This window comes from Hemitrygon akajei, chromosome 9, assembly GCF_048418815.1.
Source record: "Hemitrygon akajei chromosome 9, sHemAka1.3, whole genome shotgun sequence".
In the NCBI taxonomy this organism is placed as follows: domain Eukaryota; kingdom Metazoa; phylum Chordata; class Chondrichthyes; order Myliobatiformes; family Dasyatidae; genus Hemitrygon; species Hemitrygon akajei.
The window spans coordinates 73396965-73421272 of NC_133132.1; the positions used below are offsets into that span (position 1 = coordinate 73396965).

At 40.0% G+C, this 24308-nt stretch overlaps 1 long non-coding RNA gene across 1 annotated transcript; it reads right to left on the bottom strand.

Moving 5' to 3' along the window:
* Positions 1 to 1759: 1759 nt before the first annotated feature.
* LOC140732798 (uncharacterized) lies at positions 1760 to 13415 on the bottom strand. Its single transcript, XR_012100140.1, has 2 exons — positions 13357 to 13415; positions 1760 to 3466 (listed from the first exon to the last, which is right to left on the bottom strand). It is a non-coding gene; the product is annotated as an uncharacterized lncRNA (long non-coding RNA).
* Positions 13416 to 24308: the final 10893 nt, after the last annotated feature.

The window sequence follows — 24308 nt, forward strand, 5'->3', positions numbered from 1 at the left end:
TCTATGTGGATCACATTAACTATGATTTATACTTTAGTCAGAGGGTGGTAAATCTGTGGAATTTGTTGCCATGAGCGGCTGTGGAGGCCAAGTCATTGGGTGCATTTAAGGCAGAGATAGACAGGTTCTTGATTAGCCAGGGCATCAAAGGGTATGGGGTGAAAGCAGGGGAGTGGGGATAACTGGAAGAATTGGATCAGCCCATGATTGAATGGCGGAGCAGACTCGATGGACCGAATGGCCTACTTCTGCTCCAATATCTTATGGTCGTATAATCCAGTACATTGAATATTGTCCATTTAATAATGTGGTCTCATCTTCATCTTGAAACAGTTCCTGTTGTCGATTGAAGGAAACGAGCAAAAATCTGTGTCTATCAGCAGTATGGCAACCCGCTTCTGAGGTCTAAACTCCTGGAACAGATCCAACTCCTGACATCCAACCTGGATCAGGATATGGACAAGTTATAAAGGTGAGCAATTCAGGTTCTCATTTTGAACTCTAATGCTGATGAAGTCATAGTGATATGTCTTCCAAACAGCCCCGAGTGATGAATATTGTAATTCTGTCCCTGAGGAGTTTATGATGGAAATCATGAAGTTGTGCAATCCATCTCCACTAGTCTTCCTCACATCATCAAGTGCAATCAGCAAATGGTGGAATATTTCAAGTGTGTATTCCTTATGGTTGTTTAAAATGATCTGAAAACACTATGCATTGTTGCATGAATTAAGTTTTAGTTGACACATTAAACCTGGACTACTGCTTAGTAAACACTCTGACCATAAAGTCTGGGTTTTAAAATTATTTGTTTATTTATTTGGGTATACAGTGCAAAACAGGCATTTCTGGCCATGCTGACCAGCAAGCCACCCCTCCCCCACGTATAATCGCAGGACAATTTTCAATGACCAATTAACCTACTAACCAGGATGTCTTTGGACAGTGGGAGGAAATTGGAGCACCCAGAGAAAACCCGTGCATTCTATGGGGAGGATGTACAGACTCCTTACAGGGGAGGTTGGAATTGAACTCTGAACTCTGATGCCCTGAGCTGTAACAGTGTTGTGCTAACCGCTTCACTACCGTGACAATTTTATTTTAAAATAGAGAGGATTTTAAAATAATAGAAGCTATGATTTTAAGTGTGGAGAGTGGAATTAAGAAGGTAAATTGATAGGGTTGAATTCGCGTTTTACTGTGTTCATCTTTCTTGTCCTGATGAGCTGTTTGAAGTGCTTGTGGGAGTGAACCCATACTCCTGTTCTTGACTTCTGGATTACCCACGCAACGCATTTCAAGGATCATCTAGACACTTCCTCCTGCCATTGGCAGGGAAGACGATGACTTGCTTGCAGTTAGAATACTCGAGTCGTCCCTGAATCTAGGACATACACTTCCATTCTTGTTCTCCTTTTTTGCGCTGGGAAGTCCATCAGATTTCTTACGTGCAATTTGTCTTTAAATAGTGGAGATGAAATTGAGCATGTGGTGCTGTCATTTTGTCTGTTTGACCCAACAGGTCAGGAAATCTGATAATGTCATGTTAGTACCGTTGCTGAATAAAGACTGCACTAACTACCAGTAGTGCTGAAAATGATAAGTGTTTCCTGCTGGAGGTCACTATCCCATCCTTGCTCCCAGCATATCGCAGAGTTAAAATTTAGCTTTGTGTTCCATTATAATCCAACTTCAAAATGGCATCACAAACAGAGTCTGCTTTATTTTTAGAACAACGACTAAAATAAGATCTGGAAAATTGCTGATAAGATTTTTATTATGGACTGAATTTGTGAGAGTTGCACAGAACCTACACATTGTTCAACAACATTTGAAGGTAAGAAGGTATGCAAAAAGAAGAGTAAAGCAAATCTTTTTTCTTGATCTTTGTTCTGTGAGCATAATCATGTAATACAGATTGCATTAAATACAGCTTAATTTTCCTTTTTGCACTTTCATCCTCTTGAGAAGATTATCTCTAAAGTATGCCCAGATTGAACATGCAGTTATAAAACAACACGCTCTGAAGGAATGGCAAGTGTTGGCCAATTTGATCATTGACCTTGAAGTGAGCATTCTTTGCATGTGAGTGTGCAGTGAACCAGGCCAATAAACTTAATGTCAAATTTGACTTGTCTGCCAAGTTCCAAACTTGTAATTCAGTAAAAAGTCCAAAAGCTTCAACTCAAAAGAAACTTTCCATCACCAAGATTGGAACAAACAGCATACAGTTTGGTACAGGGTAATAACCAGCTGTGCCTTATGGTGGGGCAGACTCAGTACTGGCACTGACTTCCCAATGCTTACAGATCAACCCATGTCTATACAATTGACTCTCTGCAGGCATTGTTCCTCCTCCCTTCAAGGTTCAGGTGGCTTAGCACCACAGAAGAGCCATCAGATAACATCACTGCCCCCATCCTCGTGACAGCACTGGGCTGAGTGGTTGCCCTTCTTGATGGTATGGACCTGGTAATAGAATCACTGGGAGGTGTCCTTATTTGCTGAGCTGGATGTCCATTAGGGATGACCGTGTAGTTGGTGAATCACATGACCTGTAGTGCCTCCTTCAGCTCAAGAATAGCTGTGGAGGTGAGGCCCAGTGGCAGGTACACCTTGAGGTTCTCAACCTCCTTGGCTACCAAGTTCATCTGCAACACCAAGGAAGTGGGGATTGGACTGAGTAAGACCATGGTTTTCTGCTGATTTTCATAATTTAAAGGCAATTTTAGAACAGAGGTTCAGGGCAAGAAATTAGTGGGCAAAGAGGAAATGTTAAAGAGAAACATAATGGGAAGCAACATGGGGGTAAAGGAGAAATTTGTTTGGGTGGAGTAATCCTGTTGAAGGGAAGAACTGGAAGAAAGCAGACATCCCCAAAAGAGAAAGTTTATAATGTTGGAGAATCTGAAGTTTAAGGGCAAGTTCAAGTTAAATTATCACTCAGCTATACACACGTATATAGCTAAATGAAACAGCATTCCCCCGGGGCCTAAGTACAAAATTCTGTAATGCCGTCACACAGAGCACATATATTTACAACAGTGCATACAGTCACAGGAAAATAGCATTAGCTCAAGTCCCTGAGTGGCATGGACTAAAGACTGATGGCATGTTGTCCCGGAGCCACACTTCTGCAAGAACAAGCATGCAGCAGATCCTCATCACATCACCTGTGCAGCCACAGCCCAGTGCAATCCAACACGGCTTCCACCGAGCAAACACTGGAGAGCAGCACCCGACGGGAGGGACTAGACCCAACCCAGCATGGACTCAAGCACATCCGTCAAGCCCCTGCTCCCTTCCACGCCGCGTCCCCGCGTGGCTGCCACTGGTGATTCTGCAGCGTGAAGGTCCAGTCTGCGCAACAACCGAGGCCAAGCCGCTCCCCTGCTGCTGGGCTCACCAATGATAATCAGGAAAAGACCACGAGGTATAGGCCCTTCAGTCCATCCTGTCTGCATGGCTGATGAAAAGGAGAAACTTCTTAGAAAACACGCACAAATCAGGGGAGGAACTCAGCAAGTCAGGTGGCATCTATGCAACGTTACAACTGAGACTTTCATCAGTTCAGGTCCCTTCTTAGGAATGTGATCAAGAGATCACAATAATACAAACATACAAAGCTCTGTCTCTGACATACTAACACCATTTTATAACGCAAAACCCAGAGTTAAAGGTATGTCTGAAATTAGTTTGGGGTTTGAAGCTGAAAGACTTATTGGATATTTGATTGCAAACGGCACAGCGGGAAATCATGCATCAGTGTGTCCTGTTGGAAAAAGGGTACAAAAAGAACCAGGTTTGGTATAAGATTGGTCTTTGCTTAATTTTGCACTTTATAATGTCACATGATGTTCCTAAGATCCTACCCACCTCTTAAAGCAGATGACAAAGACAAGAGATGCTGCAGATGCTGGAAATCCAGATTAACACATACAAAATGCTGGAAGAAATCAGCAGATCAGGTGGCATCTATAGAGAGGAATGAAGGGTTGACATTTCAGACTGAGACCTTTCATCAGGGCACTACAGAGACAAGGACACTCTCCTTATTACCCATACCAATTCTCATAGAGGGATCAGAAGTGGAGAGAGTGAGCAGCTTCAAGTTACTGGCGTCAAGATCCCTGAGGATCTAACCTGGTCCCCAACATATCAATGTAGTTATAAAGAAGGCTATACTTTATTAGGAGTTTGAAGAGATTTGGCATGTCAACAAATACAATCAAAAACTTCTATAGTTGTACTGTGGAGAGCATTCTGACAGGCTACATCACTGTTTGATATGGAGGGGATACTGCACAGGACCAAAAGAAGCTGCAGAACGTTATAAATCCACAGTCAGCTCCATCTTGGGCACTAGCCTACAAAGTACCCAGGACGTCTTTAGAGAGCAGTGTCTCAGAAAGGCAGGGTCCATTATTAAGGACCTCCAGCACCCAGGGCATGCCCTTTTCTCACTGTTACCATCAGGCAGGAGGTACGAAAGCCTGAAGTCACACACTCAGCGATTTGGGAACAGCTTCTTCCCCTCTGCCATCTGATTCTTAAATGGATATTGAAGCTTTGGACACTACCTCACTTTTTAAAAATATATGGTATTTCTGTTTTTGCACACTTTTTAAAATCGATTCAATATACATAATTGATTTACTTGTTTATTTATTATTATTATGTTTTATTTTATTTATAATTATTTTTTTCTCTGCTAGATTATGTATTGCATTGAGCTGCTGCTGCTAAGTTAACAAATTTCACGTCAACGCCAGTGATAATAAACCTGATTCTCATTCTGATTCTGATATTGAGGGGAGGATTCACTAAATTACATGAAGCTATGTGTATTTGGAGGTACATCCATTCTATCATCAAGGTGAGAACAGGGTACAGGAATCGATGATTGATTGTGGTCATGTTGAATGCTGGAGTGACCCTGATGGGCTGAATAGCCTATTTTTTTCTTAATTTCTATGTTCCCATTAGTCAGCAAGCCATCGTGAATGCCTTGGTATGGCCTCAAAGCTAAATTACTGTGAGCAAACACTTCTTTGACTACATGACAGGGAAGGAGCTGCTGGGATACTTTCTTATCAGTACTGCAAAATAATTAAAAATAACTCGGATCCTTTCAGTCAGATGTTCAGTCAGATGTTTATGATAGTGTGGATTCACTCACTTCCTGGTTTCGTAAGTTTTGTCGACAGCCCACGTTAACCTTTGTACACCTGGGATTTAGAATTAATTGTCAGGATAGTCCTTCTGCTACTGCAGCGTGTGGCTGCACTAAACTTTGTCTCCTTTTATTGGGTAACTATTTTCTAGTGATAGGTGGTTATGCTTACAAACAGTAAAAATGTTCCACTGTGTTCACTGAAGAACAAAAACAGTCTGCAACAGGAAACCAACTTTTATCTTTGGCTGCATGACATTAAGAACATCTTTCAAAGTTTCAAAAGAAGACAAGGTTAATAGAAACAGAGAAACATAGAAAACCTACAGCATAATACAGGCCCTTCGGCCCACAATACTGTGCCGAAATATGTACTTACCTTAGAACTACCTAGGATTACCCATAGCCCTCTATTTTTCTAAGCTCTATGTATCCATCCAGGATTCTCTTAAAAGACCCTATCGTTTCCACCCCTACCACTGCCGCTGTCAATCCATTCCACGCACTCACCACTCTCTCATTTTAAAATCTTATTAATTAATTATTATTGAAGATCAACAAAAAAGATACATTAAGTCAATATGTCATTATGTACAATGAAGAATTAAATTAGCAAATAACTGATTAACTGGAAATATGATGTTGTAGCTATTAGTGAAACATGGTTGCAGGAGGGGTATGATTGGCAACTAAATATTCCTGGATTTTGTTGCTTCAGGTGTGATAGATTCGGAGGGGCAAGAGGAGGAGGTGTTGCATTGCTTGTCCGAGAAAATATTACAGCGGTGCTTTGGTAGGATAGTTTAGAGGGCTAATCTAGGGAGGCCATTTGGGTGAAATTGAGGAATAGGAAAGGTGTAGTAACAGTTATAGGGGTGTATTATAGACCACCTAATGGGGAGCAAGAATTGGAGGAGCAAATTTGTAAGGAGATAGCAGATATTTGTAGTAAGCACAAGGTTGTGATTGTGGGAGATTTTAATTTTCCACACATAGACTGGGAACCAATTCTGTAAAAGGGCTGGATGGTTTTGAGTTTGTAAAATGTGTGCAGGATAGTTTTTTGCAGCAATACATAGAGGTACCGACTAGAGAAGGGGCAGTGTTGGATCTCCTGTTAGGGAATGAGATAGGTCAGATGACAGACGTATGTGTTGGGGAGCACTTTGGGTCCAGTGATCACAATACCATTAGTTTCAATATAATTATGGAGAAGGATAGGACTGGACCCAGGGTTGAGATTTTTGATTGGAGAAAGGCTAACTTTGAGGAGATGTGAAAGGATTTAGAAGGAGTGGATTGGGACAATTTGTTTTATGGGAAGGATGTAATAAAGAAATGGAAGTCATTTAAAGGTGAAATTTTGAGGGTACAGAATCTTTATGTTCCTGTTAGGTTGAAAGGAAAGGTTAAAAGTTTGAGAGAGCCATGGTTTTCAAGGGATATTGGAAACTTGGTTCGGAAAAAGAGGGAGATCTACAATAAATATAGGCAGCATGCAGTAAATGAGGTGCTCGAGGAATATAAAGAATGTAAAAAGAATCTTAAGAAAGAAATTAGAAAAGCTAAAAGAAGATACGAGGTTGCTTTGGCAAGTAAGGTGAAAATAAATCCAAAGGGTTTCTACAGTTATATTAATAGCAAAAAGATAGTGAGGGATAAAATTGGTCCCTTAGAGAATCAGAATGAACAGCTATGTGTAGAGCTGAAAGAGATGGGGGAGATTTTGAACAATTTCTTTTCTTCGGTATTCACTAAGAAGAAGGATATTGAATTGTGTAAGGTAAGGGAAACAAGTAGGGAAGTTATGGAAACTATGACAATTAAAGAGGAGGAAGTACTGGCGCTTTTAAGGAATATAAAAGTGGATAAATCTCTGGATCCTGACATGATATTCCCTAGGACCTTGAGGGAAGTTGGTGTAGAAATAGCAGGGGCTCTGACAGAAATATTTCAAATGTCATTAGAAACGGGGATGGTGCCGGAGGATTGGCGTATTGCTCATGTGGCTCCATTGTTTAAAAAGGGTTATAAGAGTAAACCTAGCAATTACAGGCCTGTCAGTTTGACGTCAGTGGTGGGTAAATTAATGGAAAATATTCTTAGAGATGGTATATATAATTATCTGGATAGACAGAGTCTGATTAGGAATAGTTAGCATGGATTTGTGCGTGGAAGGTCATGTTTGACAAATCTTATTGAATTTTTTGCAGAGGTTACGAAGAAAGTTGATGAGGGTAAAGCAGTGGATGTTGTCTATATGGACTTCAGTAAGGCCTTTGACAAGGTTCCACACGGAAGGTTAGTTTGGAAGGTTCAATCGTTAGGTATTAATATTGAAGTAATAAAATGGATTCAACAGTGGCTGGGTGGGAGATGCCAGAGAGTAGTGGTGGATAACTGTTTGTCAGGTTGGAGGCCGGTGACTAGTGGTGTGCCTCAGGGATCTGTACTGGGTCCAATGTTGTTTGTCATATACATTAATGATCTGGATGATGGGGTGGTAAACTGGATTAGTAAGTATGCAGATGATACTAAGATAGGTGGCATTGTGGATAATGAAGTAGGTTTTCAAAGCTTGCAGAGAGATTTAGGCCAGTTAGAAGAGTGGGCTGAACGATGGCAGATGGAGTTTAATGCTGCTAAGTGTGAGGTGCTACATTTTGGTAGGAATAATCCAAATAGGACATACATGGTAAATGGTAGGGCATTGAAGAATGCAGTAGAACAGAGTGATCTAGGAATAATGATGCATAGTTCCCTGAAGGTGGAATCTCATGTGGATAGGGTGGTGAAGAAAGCTTTTGGTATGCTGGCCTTTATAAATCAGAGCATTGAGTATGAGAGTTGGGATTTAATCTTAAAATTGTACAAGGTATTGGTAAGGCCGAATTTGGAGTATTGTGTACAGTTCTAGTCACCGAATTATAGGAAAGATGTCAACAAAATAGAGAGAGTACAGAGAAGATTTACTAGAATGTTACCTGGGTTTCAGCACCTAAGTTACAGGGAAAGGTTGAACAAGTTAGGTCTTTATTCTTTGGAGCATGGAAGGTTGAGGGGGGACTTGATAGAGGTATTTAAAATAATGAGGGGGATAGATCGAGTTGGTGTAGATAGGCTTTTTCCATTGAGAGTAGGGGAGATTCAAACAAGAGGACATGATTTGAGAGTTAGGGGGCAAAAGTTTAAGGGTAACACGAGGGGGAATTTCTTTACTCAGAGAGTGGTAGCTGTGTGGAATGAGCTTCCAGTAGAAGTGGTCAATATTGTCATTTAAAGCAAAATTGGATAGGTATATGGACAGGAAAGGAATGGAGGGTTATGGGCTGAGTGTGGGTCAGCGGGACTAGGTGAGAGTAAGCGTTTGGCACGGACTAGAAGGGCCGAGATGGCCTGTTTCCGTGCTGTAATTGTTATATGGTTATATGGTTAACAAAGCTAAGCAATATATCAATAATAAGAAGAAAAAATAAAGTGTTAAGGATTTTTTTGAAAGAAAAAAGAAAAAAGAACCCTACTAACTGAAAAACAAAATGAGAAAAAAAAACCCCATTGGAAGCACAACCCAGGAGCAATAGATCAAACAAGCTTCCATTAAAAAAATCAATCCACCAACTCAAATCCACCTAAAGAAAAATCAGAAGGAAACCATATTAATTAACTCAAATCAGATGATAGTAGCGGGTGAATGAACGTCACCTTTTCTCAAAATCAAATCAAGGATCAAAAGTTTGACTTCTGATTTTCTCCAAACTAAGACATAGCATCACCTGAGAAAACCATTGTATCAAAGTAGGAGCAGAAGCATCTTTCCATTTCAACAAAATAGCCCTTCTGGCCAATAACGTAACAAATGCAATTACATATTGGTCTGATGGAGAAATACCATGAATATATTGAGGGATTATACCAAATAAAACTGTCAATTTATTGGGTTATAAATTAATTTTTAAAACTTTAGAAATTGTAGAGAATATAGACTTCCAAAAATGTTTCAATACAGAACATGACCAAAACATATGTGTTGATGTGGCTGTCTCAGTTTTACATCTGTCAGACTGACTATCAACATTAGGAAACATTTTAGACAATCTCTCCCTTGTCAAATAGTAACGATGTACAATTTTAAATTGAATTAAAGAGTGACTGGCACAGATCGAAGAAGAGTTAACCAACTTCAAAATCCGCAACCAATCTTCTGTTATCAAGGTCATGTTAAGCTCTCTCTCCCAATCTTGCTTAATATTAAGTGAAGGGTAATTGTGCTGTTGTAACAATAAATTATAAATTTTCCCAATAAAACCCTTCACTAAAGGATTCATTTTAAAAATAATATCTAACAGGTCAGAATCCTGTATATCACCACTCTCTGTGTAAAAACTTACCCCTGACATCTCCTCTGTATCTACTTTCAAGCACCTTAAAACTATGCCCTCTCGTGCTAGCCATTTCATCCCTGGGAGAAAGCTTCTGCCTATCCACATGATCAATGCCTCTCATCATCTTATACACCTCTATCAGGTGACCTCTTATCCTCTGTCGCTCCAAGGAGAAAAGGCCGAGTTCACTCAACCTATTCTCATAAGGCATGCTCCCTAATCCAGGCAACATCCTTGTAAATCTCCTCTGCACCCTTTCTATGGTTTCCACATCCTTCCTGTAGTGAGGTGACCAGAACTGAGCACGGTACTCCAAGTGGGTTTGATCAGGATCCTATATAGTAAATCAATGAAAACTTCTTAAGAAATCTAGTTATTGTAATACTGTATTGGTTAAAACAAACAAGAAATCCTGCAAATGCTGGAAATCCAGAGCAATGCATACAAAATGCTGAAGGAACTCAACAATGGAACAGGCAGCATCTATGGAAACAGTTGGCATTTCAGGCTGAGACCCTTCTTCAGGACTGAAAGGAAAGGATGAAGATGCCAGAATAAGAAGGAGTGGGGAGGGGGAGAAGGACAAGCTAGAAAGTGATATGTGAAGCCAGGTGGGTGGCGGAGGGTGGATGAAGTAAGAAGCTGGGAGGTGATAAGTGGAAAAAGGCAAAAGGCTGGAGAAGAAGGAATCTGATAGGAGAGGAGAGAGGATCATGGGAGAAAGGGAAGGAGAAGAGGAACTGCGGGATGTGAAGGGCAGATGATGAGAAAAGGTAAGAGGCCAGAGTGGGGAAGTGAAAAAGAGAGAAGTGGGAGGGAAAAAAGCAACCAGAAATGACAGAAATCGATGTTCATGCCACTAGGTTGCTGGCTACCTGGATGCAATATGGTGTGTTGCTCCACCAACCTGAGAATGACCTTGTTGTGGCGGAGGAGGAGGCCATGGACCGGCGTGTTGGAACGGGAAGGGGCAGAGGAACTGAAATGGTTGGCCACTGGAAAGTTCCACTTTTTGCAGATGGAGCTGAGGTGCTCGACGAAACGATCCCCAAATCTACGTCAGGTCTCACCAGCGTAGATGAGGCCGCACTGGAAGCATCAGATTTAGTAGACAACCCCAGCAGATTTGCATGTGAATTGTTGCCTCACCTGGCTCTGAATGGAGGTGAGGGAGGAGGTGAACAGTCAGGTGTAGCATATCTGCCACTTACAGTGATAAGTGCCTGGAGGGAGATCAGTGGGGAGGGATGAATGAACAAGAGAATCATGGATGGAGCAATGCCTGTGGAAGATGGAGAGTTGGGAGGTAAAGATATGTTTGGAGATAGGTCCCATTGAAGGTGGTGCCAGCACTTTGTGTAAAACTGACCATTAATTATCTTTACATGAAATGGTCTTCAATGGCTCATGCATATCTTTCATTTCTCCAGTCCCTGACATGGATATTCTCAGAAGCCAGATGTCCTTAACAATTATAAAAACTTGTATTAATGTATTTTGGATAGTTGAATAAATTGAAATGCATTGAAGAATTATGTTACCATTTCTGCTGCACATGAATTATGAGATCGTATTTTCCATTTACTGACGATGTTGAGGTGCTGAATTTGAGACCACTAGTCCACTTCCACAGATTATTCATCTTCATTAAGCTATATTTACAGTGGAATCTTGTTAAAGAAGAGGCTAATTTTACTTTGCTGGTACATGCAATGAGAGCTCGAATAAATCATTACCCACAATCAGCAATAAGGAAACTGAAAAGTGTGGAAAGGAAACATATTTGTCACAGAGAATGTTCTCAACAATTTTGGAAAGTTTTTTAAGAGATATGTGAAAATCAGGTTGATGTCCAAGAAAGAGCTAGTTACTGTTTATCTCTGTATAGCTGTGCTGTTTGATTGCAGAGTACTGATTGATTTTTTTTACAGCCAAATTCAACAATCCAAAATCCAGTAATCCCAATCTGTGGACTTCTGCCATGGAATTCAGTGTATGCAGACAAAGCTTCACTGTCTGGGGGCAATGGGTATTTACAGACTTAATGGTTGTTTGAAAATATATGAACCCATCATTTGATTACTTGATTCTTTAGGTATCCAGTGAAACAAGCTAAAAAAAAAAGTAATTAGACAACTAAATGCTCTTACTCTAGACTAGGCATTCCCAACCTTTTTTATGCCATGGACCAATACCATTAAGCAATGGACCGCAGGATGGGAACCCCTGCTCTAGACCTATCAATCTAATATTGTCTTACTCCTGAATAAAATAAATGAAATGTCTTCCTTTAGTTCTTTCCAACTAAAACTGTAACAAACAGGTGCTGGATACACTCAGCAGGTACAGTATATGTAGATATTTGTGATATGGTGCAACTCAAACTACCTGCGTCTCAATATCACCAAGACCAAGGAGATGGTGGTGGACTTTAGGAGATCTAGGCCTCATATGGAGCCAGTGATCATTAATGGAGAATGCGTGGAGCAGGTTAAGACCTACAAGTATCTGGGAGTACAGTTAGACGAGAAGCTAGACTGGACTGCCAACACAGATGCCTTGTGCAGGAAGGCACAGAGTCGACTGTACTTCCTTAGAAGGTTGGCGTCATTCAATGTCTGTAGTGAGATGCTGAAGATGTTCTATAGGTCAGTTGTGGAGAGCGCCCTCTTCTTTGTGGTGGCGTGTTGGGGAGGCAGCATTAAGAAGAGGGACGCCTCACGTCTTAATAAGCTGGTAAGGAAGGCGGGCTCTGTCGTGGGCAAAGTACTGGAGAGTATAACATCGGTAGCTGAGCGAAGGGCGCTGAGTAGGCTACGGTCAATTATGGAAAACCCTGAACATCCTCTACATAGCACCATCCAGAGACAGAGAAGCAGTTTCAGCGACAGGTTGCTATCGATGCAATGCTCCTCAGACAGGATGAAGCGGTCAATACTCCCCAATGCCATTAGGCTTTACAATTCAACCGCCAGGAGTAAGATATGTTAAAGTGCCGGGGTTGATTGTATTTAATGTATTTAAGTAAACTACTTAAGAACTTTTTAAAAGCTATTATTAATGCTTTTTGAGAGAGTGATTTAGATGCATATCATATTTTTACTGAGTTAAGTATTCTATGTAATTAGTTTTACTACAACAAGTGTATGGGACATTGGAAAAAATGTTGAATTTCCCCATGGGGATGAATAAAGTATCTATCTATCTATCTATCTATCTGAAGAGAAATAGCTTAGCATCGCTCTGGAATGCTGGCATCAGTACTGGAATAACTAGAAAACAGAGTTTTAAGGTACAGAAAGGATGAAGGAGGGAAAGATAGGCTAGGCCAACAATATCCTGGCCAATCAATGGGCTGTCTTGCACTAGACCAACCCATCAAATATTTTTTTACTCTAGCTTGGTCTGTTTCAGTATTTCTGTTCCTTCACCTACAAATCTAAGGCAGCATACTCCAAGTCAACAAACGTAAGTTCTGCCTTTTAGCAGAGCTGCATATTTAATGTAACTTATTCTAGGGAAAGCCAAGGAATATCTGTCCTACTCTGAAGTAGCCAACATCGAGGGCCATCTTAATGTAGACTTAATGGTTTACCAGAGCCTATCCAAAATAAAATGAGGCCTCTATTAACGATTTCAAACCTTTCAAGATTTGATTTACCAGTCAGCAGATAAATAGGAGACTGAAATTTGAGGCATTTCAAATATTTGTCTTTTGTCATCAACTGTTTACAAAGCAGATAACACAATATTGAAATCTTAAAGAAATGCAAACATGCTTGTAATGTGGACAATACTTACGTCAATAAGAAACATTGTGAACCTCACTACAGTACATTGTGATGCATCCAGCATCAGATGTGTTACAATTTGTACATTGAAACTCTGTTCCCTTAGTAAAAAAACACTGAAACTTACCTTCCTTAGTAACCAAATGTTTCTGGCAGAGTGCCTATTAACAACAGAATGAGGCTGAGCAATACATTATGGAATTACTGGTTAATGAAAATTAAGGCGCTAGATTAATTCTTTTTTAACATTACAGTTAATGGTCACTTTGCACTGTTCATCAGCAAAGTGCTATTTACCAGTGGAATATTCTTGTTAGAAACATTTAATGGCCAAAAAATGTCTGTCTGGTATAAATTGTATGTTATATTCAAATATTGTTGTTCAGAACATTGAACGGTTAAAGTTTACTTTGACAAAAATAAATAATTAGATAGTGACTAATAACCTAAGCTGGATTAATGACTGATTTATGTTTGAACAGAGAACATTACAACACAAACCTGTGTCTGCCTGTACAACCACCTTTGGCAGTGTGATCCATGCACCCACCACTCTGTGAAAAACTTATCTCTGACATTCATTATTATTTGCCATAATAATGTTTGGAGATCCTTTTCATTGCTGGACTTCTAGGTTTAAATTGGCATGAATATCAATTCTATCTTAGTTTGTCTTTGATTTAAGCTACTTATGACGTAAAAGCTTCAGATTGAATCTTCTATAAGAAAGTTTTAGAAACATAGAAACATAGAAAACCTACAGCACAATACAGGCCTTTGGCCCACAAAGTTGTGCCCAACATGTCCCTACTTTAGAAATTACTAGGGTTACACATAGCCCTCTATTTTTCTAAGCTACATGTACCTATCCAAGAGTCTCTTAAAGGACCCTATCATATCCGCCTCCACCACCGTTGCCGGCAGCCCATTCCATGTACTTACCACTCTCTGTGTAAAAAACTTACCCCTGACATCTCCTCTGTACCTACCCCCAAGCACCTTAAACCTGTGTCCTCTTGTGGTAGCCATTTCAGCCCTGGGAAAAAGGCTCTGACTATCCACATGATCAATGCCTCTCATCATTTTATACGCCTCTATTAGGTCACCTGTCATCCTCTGTCGCTCCAAGGAGAAGAGGCCAAGTTCACTCAACCTGTTTTCATAAGGCATGCTCCCCAATCCAGGCAACATCCTAGGATATCTCCTCTGCACCCTTTCTATGCTTTACATATCCTTCCTGTAGTGAGGTGACCAGAACTGAGCACAGTACTCCAAGTGGGGTTTGACCAGGGTTCTATATAGCTGCGATATTACCTCTCAGCTCCTAAATTCAATTCCGCAATTGATGAAGGCCAATGCACCATATGCCTTCTTAACCACAGAGTCAACCTGCGCAGCTGTTTTGAGCATCCTCTGAACTCGGACCCCAAGATCCCTCTGATCCTCCACACTGCCAAGAATCTTACCATTAGTACTATATCCTGGCAACATATTTGACCTACCAAAATGAACCACTTCACACTTATCTGGGTTGAACTCCATCTGCCACTTCTCAGCCCAGTTTTTCATCCTATCAATGTCCCACTGTAACCTCTGACAGCCCTCCACACTATCCACAACACCCTCAATCTTTGTGTCATCAGCAAGCTTACTAACCCATCCCTCCACTTCCTCATCCAGGTCATTTATAAAAATCACAAAGAATAAGGGTCCCAGCACAGATCCCTGAGGCACTCCACTGGTCACTGACCTCCATGCCTCCCATCCCATGATCCTTTCCCTTCTCCAGCTCTGTATCACTTTCGCCAATCACCTTTCCAGTTCTTAGCTTCATCCCACCACCTCCGGTCTTCTCCTATCATTTCGCATTTCCCCCTCCCCCCACTACTTTCAAATCTCTTAGTATCTTTCCTTTCAGTTAGTCCTGACGAAGGGTCTCGGCCGGAAACGTCAACAGTGCTTCTCCTTATAGATGCTGCCTGGCCTGCTGTGTTCCACCAGCATTTTGTGTGTGTTGTTCTCAGTATGTATGTTTTCATTTGCTTTGTCTTTGGCACTTTGGTCATTTTTCAGTTGTTATTTGTAGTTTTTCATTGAATTTATTGTATTTCTCTTTTTTGCTGTGAATGCCTGTAAGAAAGTGGATCTCAAGGTAGTACATGGTGACATACACATACTTCAATAATAAGTTTACTTTGAACTTTCTTTTTCCCTTGTCATGGTGATTTAGGGTAGAATTACACTGGTTCTGTTTTGCCCACACATTAGCAACTTGTGTTTATAAAGCAGCCTTTATGTAGTAATGTGACAACAATAACATCAGTAAGCAGCCTTCAAAATAAATGACACTTGAGTTAGAAGCTAGCATCTTGAATTTAAATAAAGTCATTTATATAGCTGTAAGTGATTCATTGACAGAGTGGGAGATCAGATTAAAAGTTGCCCAGCACCAAAATAATGGCAGGTATCTGAAGAAGTATTTCAAATTGCTTAGTGAATATAAATTCTTCTGACCATTCTGGAGACCATTAAGATGAAGGGAACAGTAATAAGCTTGAATATTTTGCTAGTTTTTGGAAGCAGCCTCAAATAAGGAAGGAATTCTTAGAAGAAGAAAATAAATTATGAGATTGCAGATTTTAAAAGTACATTCGGTCCATTAAGTCTATGTCAGTTGTCAGACAATTCCCATCAGGACTATTCCCCAATTAATTTCCTGTTACCTATTTTTTCTATGTATCGTCAACTCAACCACCATCCACCCAGATTATCCTATCACTTCCTTATATTAACTACAATTTACTGTCACCAATATACCAACTTGTATGTTTTTGGGGATGTGGAGGAAATCGGAATGCCCAGAGGCCACCCAGTGGTTGCAAGAACAAGCTAACTCCATGTGCGAGGTCCCGATTGAATCCAGACTGCTGGAGATGTGTGGGGGCAGCATTAACTGTTTGTGCCACTGTGGTGCCATATTGTAAGAGCTTCTATTATGATGCAAAAATGAAACTTGCAGTAAAAAGAACATGGATAGAATCAGTGAAAGGACAAATTCTGAAAGGGTATACTAGTATTTTATATCAATTTTCACTGCAGAAAAAATAGTAAAAGTGATGGAAATGAAGAGGAACCAAGAGTCCAATGAGAGTAGGAACTTCGAAGATTTATTAGAAACACAGTGCTTCTATCGGAAGCCTGTCATTCTGGGAAAGATGCTTGCTCACTCTGCCTGGTGCTCTTTTGCAAGAGAGAAAGAAATACAATAAATAATGAATTGCTTGAGGAGCTCAGTGCGTCAGGCGGCATCTGGAGGGAAATGACGCATCAACATTTTGAGTTGATATCCTTCATGTGGACTCACCTTCTGCTGTCAGCCCTTCTTAACTTCTTCCATTTTTGATATATTTAGATGCATGGCAACCAAAGTTCAAAAGTTCAAAGTAAATTTATTATCAAAGTATGCATTCTAACTTGAGATTCATTTTAGTGCATGCATTTACAGGAATAAAAAGAACATCAAACATAGAACAATATGTGTAGTAAACATGCACAGAGCAATATGAGCATAGTGCAGGATTTGCAGTCCATTATAATGTCCTGACATTTAAAGCTACTCTAAGATCTATTGAACAATAGAATTTTATGAAAATTAACATAAACAAAGACCGGCAACTGTTGTGCAAAAGAAGACAAACTGTACAAATGAAAACTAATACTAATAATGCTCAGAAGATGAGTAGTAAAGTCTTTGAAAGACTCTACTGTAGATTATAGAATCGGTCCAGAATAGCGGTGAATGAAATTATCAATGCCAGTTTGTGAGCCTGATAGTTAATTGGTAATAATTGTTTCTGAACCAAGTAGTGGGGAACCTAAGGCTTCTGTACCTCCTGCCTGATGATGGCTATGACAAGATGGCACGGCCTGGATGATGATGGATGCTGCTTCGTGTGGCAGTGCTTCATGTAAATGTACTCAGTGGAGGGGAGGTCTTTGCCTGTGGTGAACTGGGCTGTATCCATCACTTTCTGTAGCCTTTTCCATTCCTGGGCATTGGTGTTTCCATACCAGGCCATGATGTAACCATTCAGGATACTCTGCACTGTGCATCTATACAAGTTTATTAAAGTTTTTGGTGACATGCCGAATCAATGCAAACGTCTACGAAATTTGTTGTGCATTCTTTGTGATGGCACTTATGTGCTGGTCCCATATCAGATCCTCCGATATGTTAATGCCAAGGAATTTAAGGCTAATGATTCTTTCCATCTCTGTTCCCCTGATGAGGACTAGCTCATGGATCTCTACTTCTTCCTCCTGTAGTCGATAATAAGCTCTTTGGTTTTGCTGAAGTTGAGTGAGAGGTTCTTGCTGTGGCATCACTCAACCAGATCTTTAATCTCTCTCCTAAATGCCGATATGTTACCACCTTTGATTTGGCCAACAATAATGGTGTCATCAGTAAACTTAAACATGGCATTGGAGCTGTACTTAGCTTCATAGTCATAAGTATAAAGTGAGTAGAGCAGGAAGTTAAGCACACAACCCTGTGCTGATGGTGATTGTGGAGATGTTGTTGCCAGTACTAACTGGGGACTGGCAGAGAAGAATTTGAGGAGCCAATTGCACAGTGGTAAGCTTTAAGGAACACTATTCCTTATCCTGTGCTTCCTGAGGCACATGACTATCTATTTACCTCATTGAATAATCAATGAGCAGTCTATAGCTAACAGTGGGATGCCAAGATCATTTTTCTTGCATTCTAGTAGCAACTAGGATGCAGCAGGCTGATGAGTCATTCATTTCATTGGTGTTTATAGAATCTTTATGCATGCAGAATAGCAGCCAAATCATCTCTGCACACCAGTGGTAGCTGGGACTTTATACCATTTCATTAAGTGGAGTGGTATGAGGTAATGAGGTTCTTTCAAATTACAAATGCCTTGGTACATTGGATTTAAGGAACAGCAGTAGACAATTCATATCCCAACTTCAGTTTTGAAATTACCCATCCATCCAGGCCAAATGCAGAATTATTTTGAGAAAGTTTCAGACCTCTCCTATCCCTTGGGTGAATGAATGTTTCCAGATATCAACTCTGAAGATTATGACTTTAAGGTTAAAACTCTTGTTATCTGCCCTACTGAATCATTTTTATTATCTTTTTTTCTCTCTGCCCCCGCATGTGGCCTTAAAGCCTCCCCCTTACATGTCTGACAGATACTTATGTAAATACTACCTCTTGACAATGGTTTAGATGAATTAATGTGTTACTTCTGATCACACTTCCTATTTTAAGCGTGAAACGGATTTGAAGAAATAAATAATCCAGTTTGTCAGAACTGGAAAAGTAGTATAAATATTTTTTTCTGAATGAAGCAAGTAATAATTGGCAGCCAAATTGTCTGGGTGTTGCACAGCAGATTTACAGGATTCCAGGAAGGCTAGGAAACTATGGATAAATCTCTGACTCATGTGTAAAGTGGAACACACAAAAAAAACTGGTGTTCACTATTTAACACTTCAGGTTCTTCTAGAATAATATGGAAAGGTTTCTGGTTAAGATAATCACTCTTTACTAGTGATGGTTTTTGCTAACAAGAAATGTTTCTGAATTCATGTCTATCACGCACACACTGGGAACTCCCCGCATTGTTAGTGTCTGCTTGTCACCTCCATTATTTGGTTCCATGAACTCTCCTATCTGATTCCATCATCTTCAGCACTTCATCGTCTCCATATATCATCTCCCAGCCTCTGTTGCTATTTCCCCCCTCCACATCTCCTTACCTAGGCCCCACTATTGTTGGGACATTTTCTGGAGTTAGGATATATAGCCAAATATTAACTTCAGCAACCAATCTTTAGCCCTGAATGTTGAAAATTAAATTTAAGAATTCAGTCCTGGACAATAGTTTCCTTGAGCTGTGAACTCCAGTTGACTTTGTGACTTGGTTCACGTTACAACATTTCGAGCCCCCAAATGTTGTAATGTGAATGAAGTCACTAGAGAGAGACTGAAGCTAGATGATTGAAGATTTTTCTGCAGGAAGGTGCTTGTTCGACCTAATGTTACATGACATTTTATATGCTAAAAACCAAGGCACATTTCTGTAGTTACAATGTATCTACAATACTTCCTTTGAGTTACATATAATTTTCACATCTCCTCCTTAGCACTCATACTCCAGACACCCAAAATGAATGTTAATCAGTGTTGTCTGCTTTTCAATTAACTGAAGTCCACAGCTCAAGGAAACTTTTGTCTAGGGCTGTATTTTAAGTTTAATTTACAATCTATGTTCAGGTCTAAAGATTGGTTGCTGAAGTTAATATTTTGCTATGTTTCCTAACTCCAGAGTACATCCTAACAACTATCACTTACCAGCTCTTGCTCCATTTTGCAGCTGCCATTTGGTTGAAGGTACTGGTGCCTCAGGACTCACACCACCAGGTTCAAAAACAGTTACTACCCGTAAGCACATAAGACATAGGAGCAACATTAGGCCATTTGGCCCATCGAGTCTACTCTGCCATTTCATCACGGCTGACCAATTTTCCTCTCAGCCCCAATATCTTGCCTTCTCCCCAAATCCCTTCGTGCCCTGACCATTCAAGAACCTATCAACCTCTGCCTTGAATCCCTCAACTATCAGGCTCCTGAACCAAAGGGAATAGCTACGCTCGTTTAAGGATTCTGTTATATTGTTATTTCATGCTCATTATTTATTGCTATTTATTTATATCTGCATTTGCACAGTTTGTTAACAGTTAACAGTTCCTGATATTTACAGTTTACAGTGACTGTTCTATATATTTGCTAAGTATCCCTGCTGAAAAAGAATCACAGGGTTGCATGTGGTGACATGTATGTACTCTGATAATAAATTTTCCTTTGGACTTTGAACTTTATTTATCCCCACGCCTCTTTATATTGGCCATCTCCCCTCTACTCTTTCAGCCCAGATGAAAGTTCTCAACTACTTCCTTCCACAGACGACCTGCATAGTTTCTGGTCCTTCAGTAGTTGGTTTTATTGCTCCAGATCCCAGCATCAGCAGACTAGTGTGTCAATATTTCAGTTGTTTGTCAATTTCTTACCCACTTGTCCATGTCACTGTTTTGTCAAAGTTAAGAAGCTGAATGGGCCACATCCGTTCCTATATTCTGAAGTATCTTGAGCATTATTATCAATCGGACAACAAATATGATGACTGTTAACTCAATTTTGAGTTAAATAAATGGAATTTAGGAGTTTCCTGCTTCATTTGTGATGGGAAGAGTGCAATAACATTTTTTGGTACCGTTGTGAAGGCATTATCCACCAGCAAATGATGTCCCATCATTGTTGAATCATGTCATTTTCTGATTATGATTTTGTTGCATGATTCATTTCATCCTGTTTAGATTCCCTGCAGGTTTTGATAATCGCTCCTTCATGGAATCATTAAATCAGACTGATGCAGCACAGAACACCCTTGGAGATCTCACGTAACCATCTGTATTAATCCCATTTACCAGCACTAAGCAGGTTGGCAGTATTGACTCTCTTATTTTGCAATGGCATCTCTCGATTGTAGATAGACCACCTCCAGAGCCTGCTTCTGTACTTCAGAACTCTGGCCCCTGGCTTTTTCCTTTTCATTTGTATGCTGCTCCTGCCAACGTCATCTAAAACATTCCAGATGGCTGAAGGTGCAGCAAAGAGCTGTTATGGATTAAATAATAATTTTTTTGTGAGTGTGAGGAGCTCTTAGTGATGATTACTGCTGGAAAGTATGATTCCCAGAATCACAACAAATAGAGTTTATGCTTGAATCATGGTCTTGGCACACAATATAACATTATTAACATCTTGTTCCCACATTAAGTACACAATAAAGTGCACAGCTGATGCATATTGCCTACGTGTGCTAGACTCAACATTGACACGTCAATATGAGTGCGCACCATTACATTTCAACTATGTAAACACAGCAATAGTGTTTTGCGCTATTGGGCTAAGATTGTGAATATGCGATTTTCCAGACTTAACAGGACATATAATATTTGATAAATGCACATCAATACTGGGTGTGCAGGCTTTACAATTAACAGCATATCTTTAAAATTTATTTCATGTTACTGGGAATCCCCAAAAGAACATAAGAATAGAATTCTTAATGGAATTGTGCATTGGACAAGTATACAGACACATATAAATATGCATTTCTTGGAAATGAAGGATTCAGATACTGCTTAGATTTCTCATTGAAACCACTAAAAATGTTACAAGTTGGACCTGATGAAGCATAGAATTGCAGAAAATCTGTTCTGTAGGATGTGTTAGAGCAGAAAAAGAATCTAATCCCTCTGTAGATCACAGCTCCTCAAATGTAATTAAGTATTATTTAGATGTGATGAGATTTTTCTGTTTGCTCCATCCCTTTAGACTGTAATTCCAGATCTTTAACTATCCCTAGGGGGATAAAGGTCCACTTCACCTTGAATCATTCCATTAGTTATTTTTAAACTGCCCCTCTGGCTTTTCACCCCTCTGCTGAGAGAGAAGAAAACCAATTCTTATCATTATCTCCCTGCAGGTCCCTCTTAATTTTATGCACCTTTGTTAAATTGCCCCTTAGCTCCCTCTGTTTCAAAGAAAACACCTTAATTGCTCCAATCTTCTTCCCACTTAAATTTTTTGCTGCACCCTCTTCAGTGCAATTACATCTTTTCTGTAACGTGCTGTCCAGAATTGTAAGTGGTGCCCAAGCTGTGGCCTAACTTGCTTTGTAGACAGTTCTTCCTGTTCCTATAGTCTATAGCCTGCCTAAAGAATAAAGCATTTCATATGCTTTTCTAAATGACCCTTTCTCCTTCTTTTCTGGATCTGTTAACATTTGCTCCAGGACCCTTCCCAATATTCTCTCATTTAATGTGTAATTGCCTACCTTGCTTCACTTCTGCAAATACGTTACTCATTGTCCTCTGGATTAAATTCCATATGCCGCTCTCCTTCCTGACTGAGCAGACTATTGTCCTTCAACCCAAATCTTTCCTCTCAGTATCAACATCTGCCATGTTTTTTGTAAATACAGTACCTCTGAAACCTTTTCTGAGTCTGTCTAAATCATTGATCTATATTTCAAACAATAAAAATAGAATCTGCATACTGAGCCAGTGTATATACAGAGATACACTGTGCGTACAAAGTGGTAACGATTTTCTATTCAGAGAAACACTCATTAACCATCACACTTTGTTATTGCCAATGTCAGCTTTGGATCAATTTCACCACATTCTCAAATGCCATGAGTTTGAGTTTTTTTTGTGCAGTGCGCCATGCAGAACGTGAAAAGTCTTACCAAGATTCACATTCAGTATATTAACCATACTGTCCTAATTGATTTTCATTGTGCATTGTCCTTCCAAAAAACTCAGCATGATTGAGTCAGACGAGACCTTCTGATTGACCCATGATTAATCTTTCTAAATGGAGGGTTAAGCTGTCCTTGGGATTTGTTCCCATAATTTACACACACTGAAAGTGGACTAACTAACCTATACATGTATCGATCCTATCCATCCCTTTAGAACAACAGGACAATTGTAGGAGTTTGCCAGTCCTCCCTCTCACACCGCTCTCTAGCTGGGGGGTTATTGAAAGTGATAGGTGGAGTCTCTCCTATTGACTTCCAAGTCTCTTTTACACACTGGATAGATTTCCTGTGGGCCTGGCAAATTATACATTTTCAAAGGTGATAAATGGCTGAATACCTTTCCTACTATTAATCCCACATGATATTTCACTCTTCTTTGCTTTAGCAACAACAATGATATTATCCCATTTTTTGTGAAGTCAGACACAAAATATTCATTAACAAGCTTGCCCACATCTTCCACCTCCACACACCGATTATGTTAGTGGTTGCTTTCCTTTGTAACATATTCCCTCTTTATGTACTTATAAAACATCTTTGAATTTTCTTTGATTTTATTTGCCAATATTTTTTCATATTGATTCTTGGTATTTTAAGTTTCCTTTCAATTTATTTCTACGTGATCTACACATTTTTAGAATTTCTGGATTATTCATTTCTTTGTGTTTGACATAAACTTTGCTCTTTAGTCTTATTATACTGTCTGTGCATCATGTCATTCAGGGAGTTCCAGAATGGACAGTCCCACTTTTGTCCTATACTTGTACACTGTGAGTTGTACAGAACAGTAGTGGGCCCTTCAGCCCATCACAACCATGCTGACCCTTTTGCCAATCTACACTAATGCCACTTGGCTGCACAATAAAACACAGGAGCAGAATCAGGCTAATCAGCCTGTCGAGTCTACTCCACCATTCGATCATGACTGATTTATTTTGCCCTCACAATCTATTCTCTCCTTTGATGCTCTTACTAAGACCCATGTATTTCTATGATTTACTTACTTAAATGCTACTAATGTTTAATGTTGTAATGCCTTTTATATGTCGTAATTATACCTTATCTGATTCCATCACTGTGTGTGGCAACTTGTTCTTGATATCAACCACTCTGTGTAAAGTTGTTTAGCCATAGAATCCCCTTTAAATCTACTACTTCTCACCTTAAAATTATGCCCACTTGTCTTTGATACTCCTACCACAGGAGAAACATTTGGATTTTTCACCCTATCTATATCTTTTATGATGTTATAGACTTCTTTCAGATCATCCTTCAGAACTCCTTTGCCCACCTTATCTGTTCTCTCCTCCATAACTGAAGTACTCCAGTCTGGGCAACATCCCAGTGAATTCACTCTGCACTCTGTCCAGTGCTCCGGTTTTGCTGTTTGGAGATCATTTGGGTGTGTCAGTGCTCTGCAGTCTCTGAGAGCGTTCCCGTAGGCAGAGGCAGCGTGAGTGACCCTCGTGGCAAGAAGGCTGCAGGATGGCGCATGAGCTGATGTTTGAGCCCATTTTTCTGATTAAAGCGACAAAGG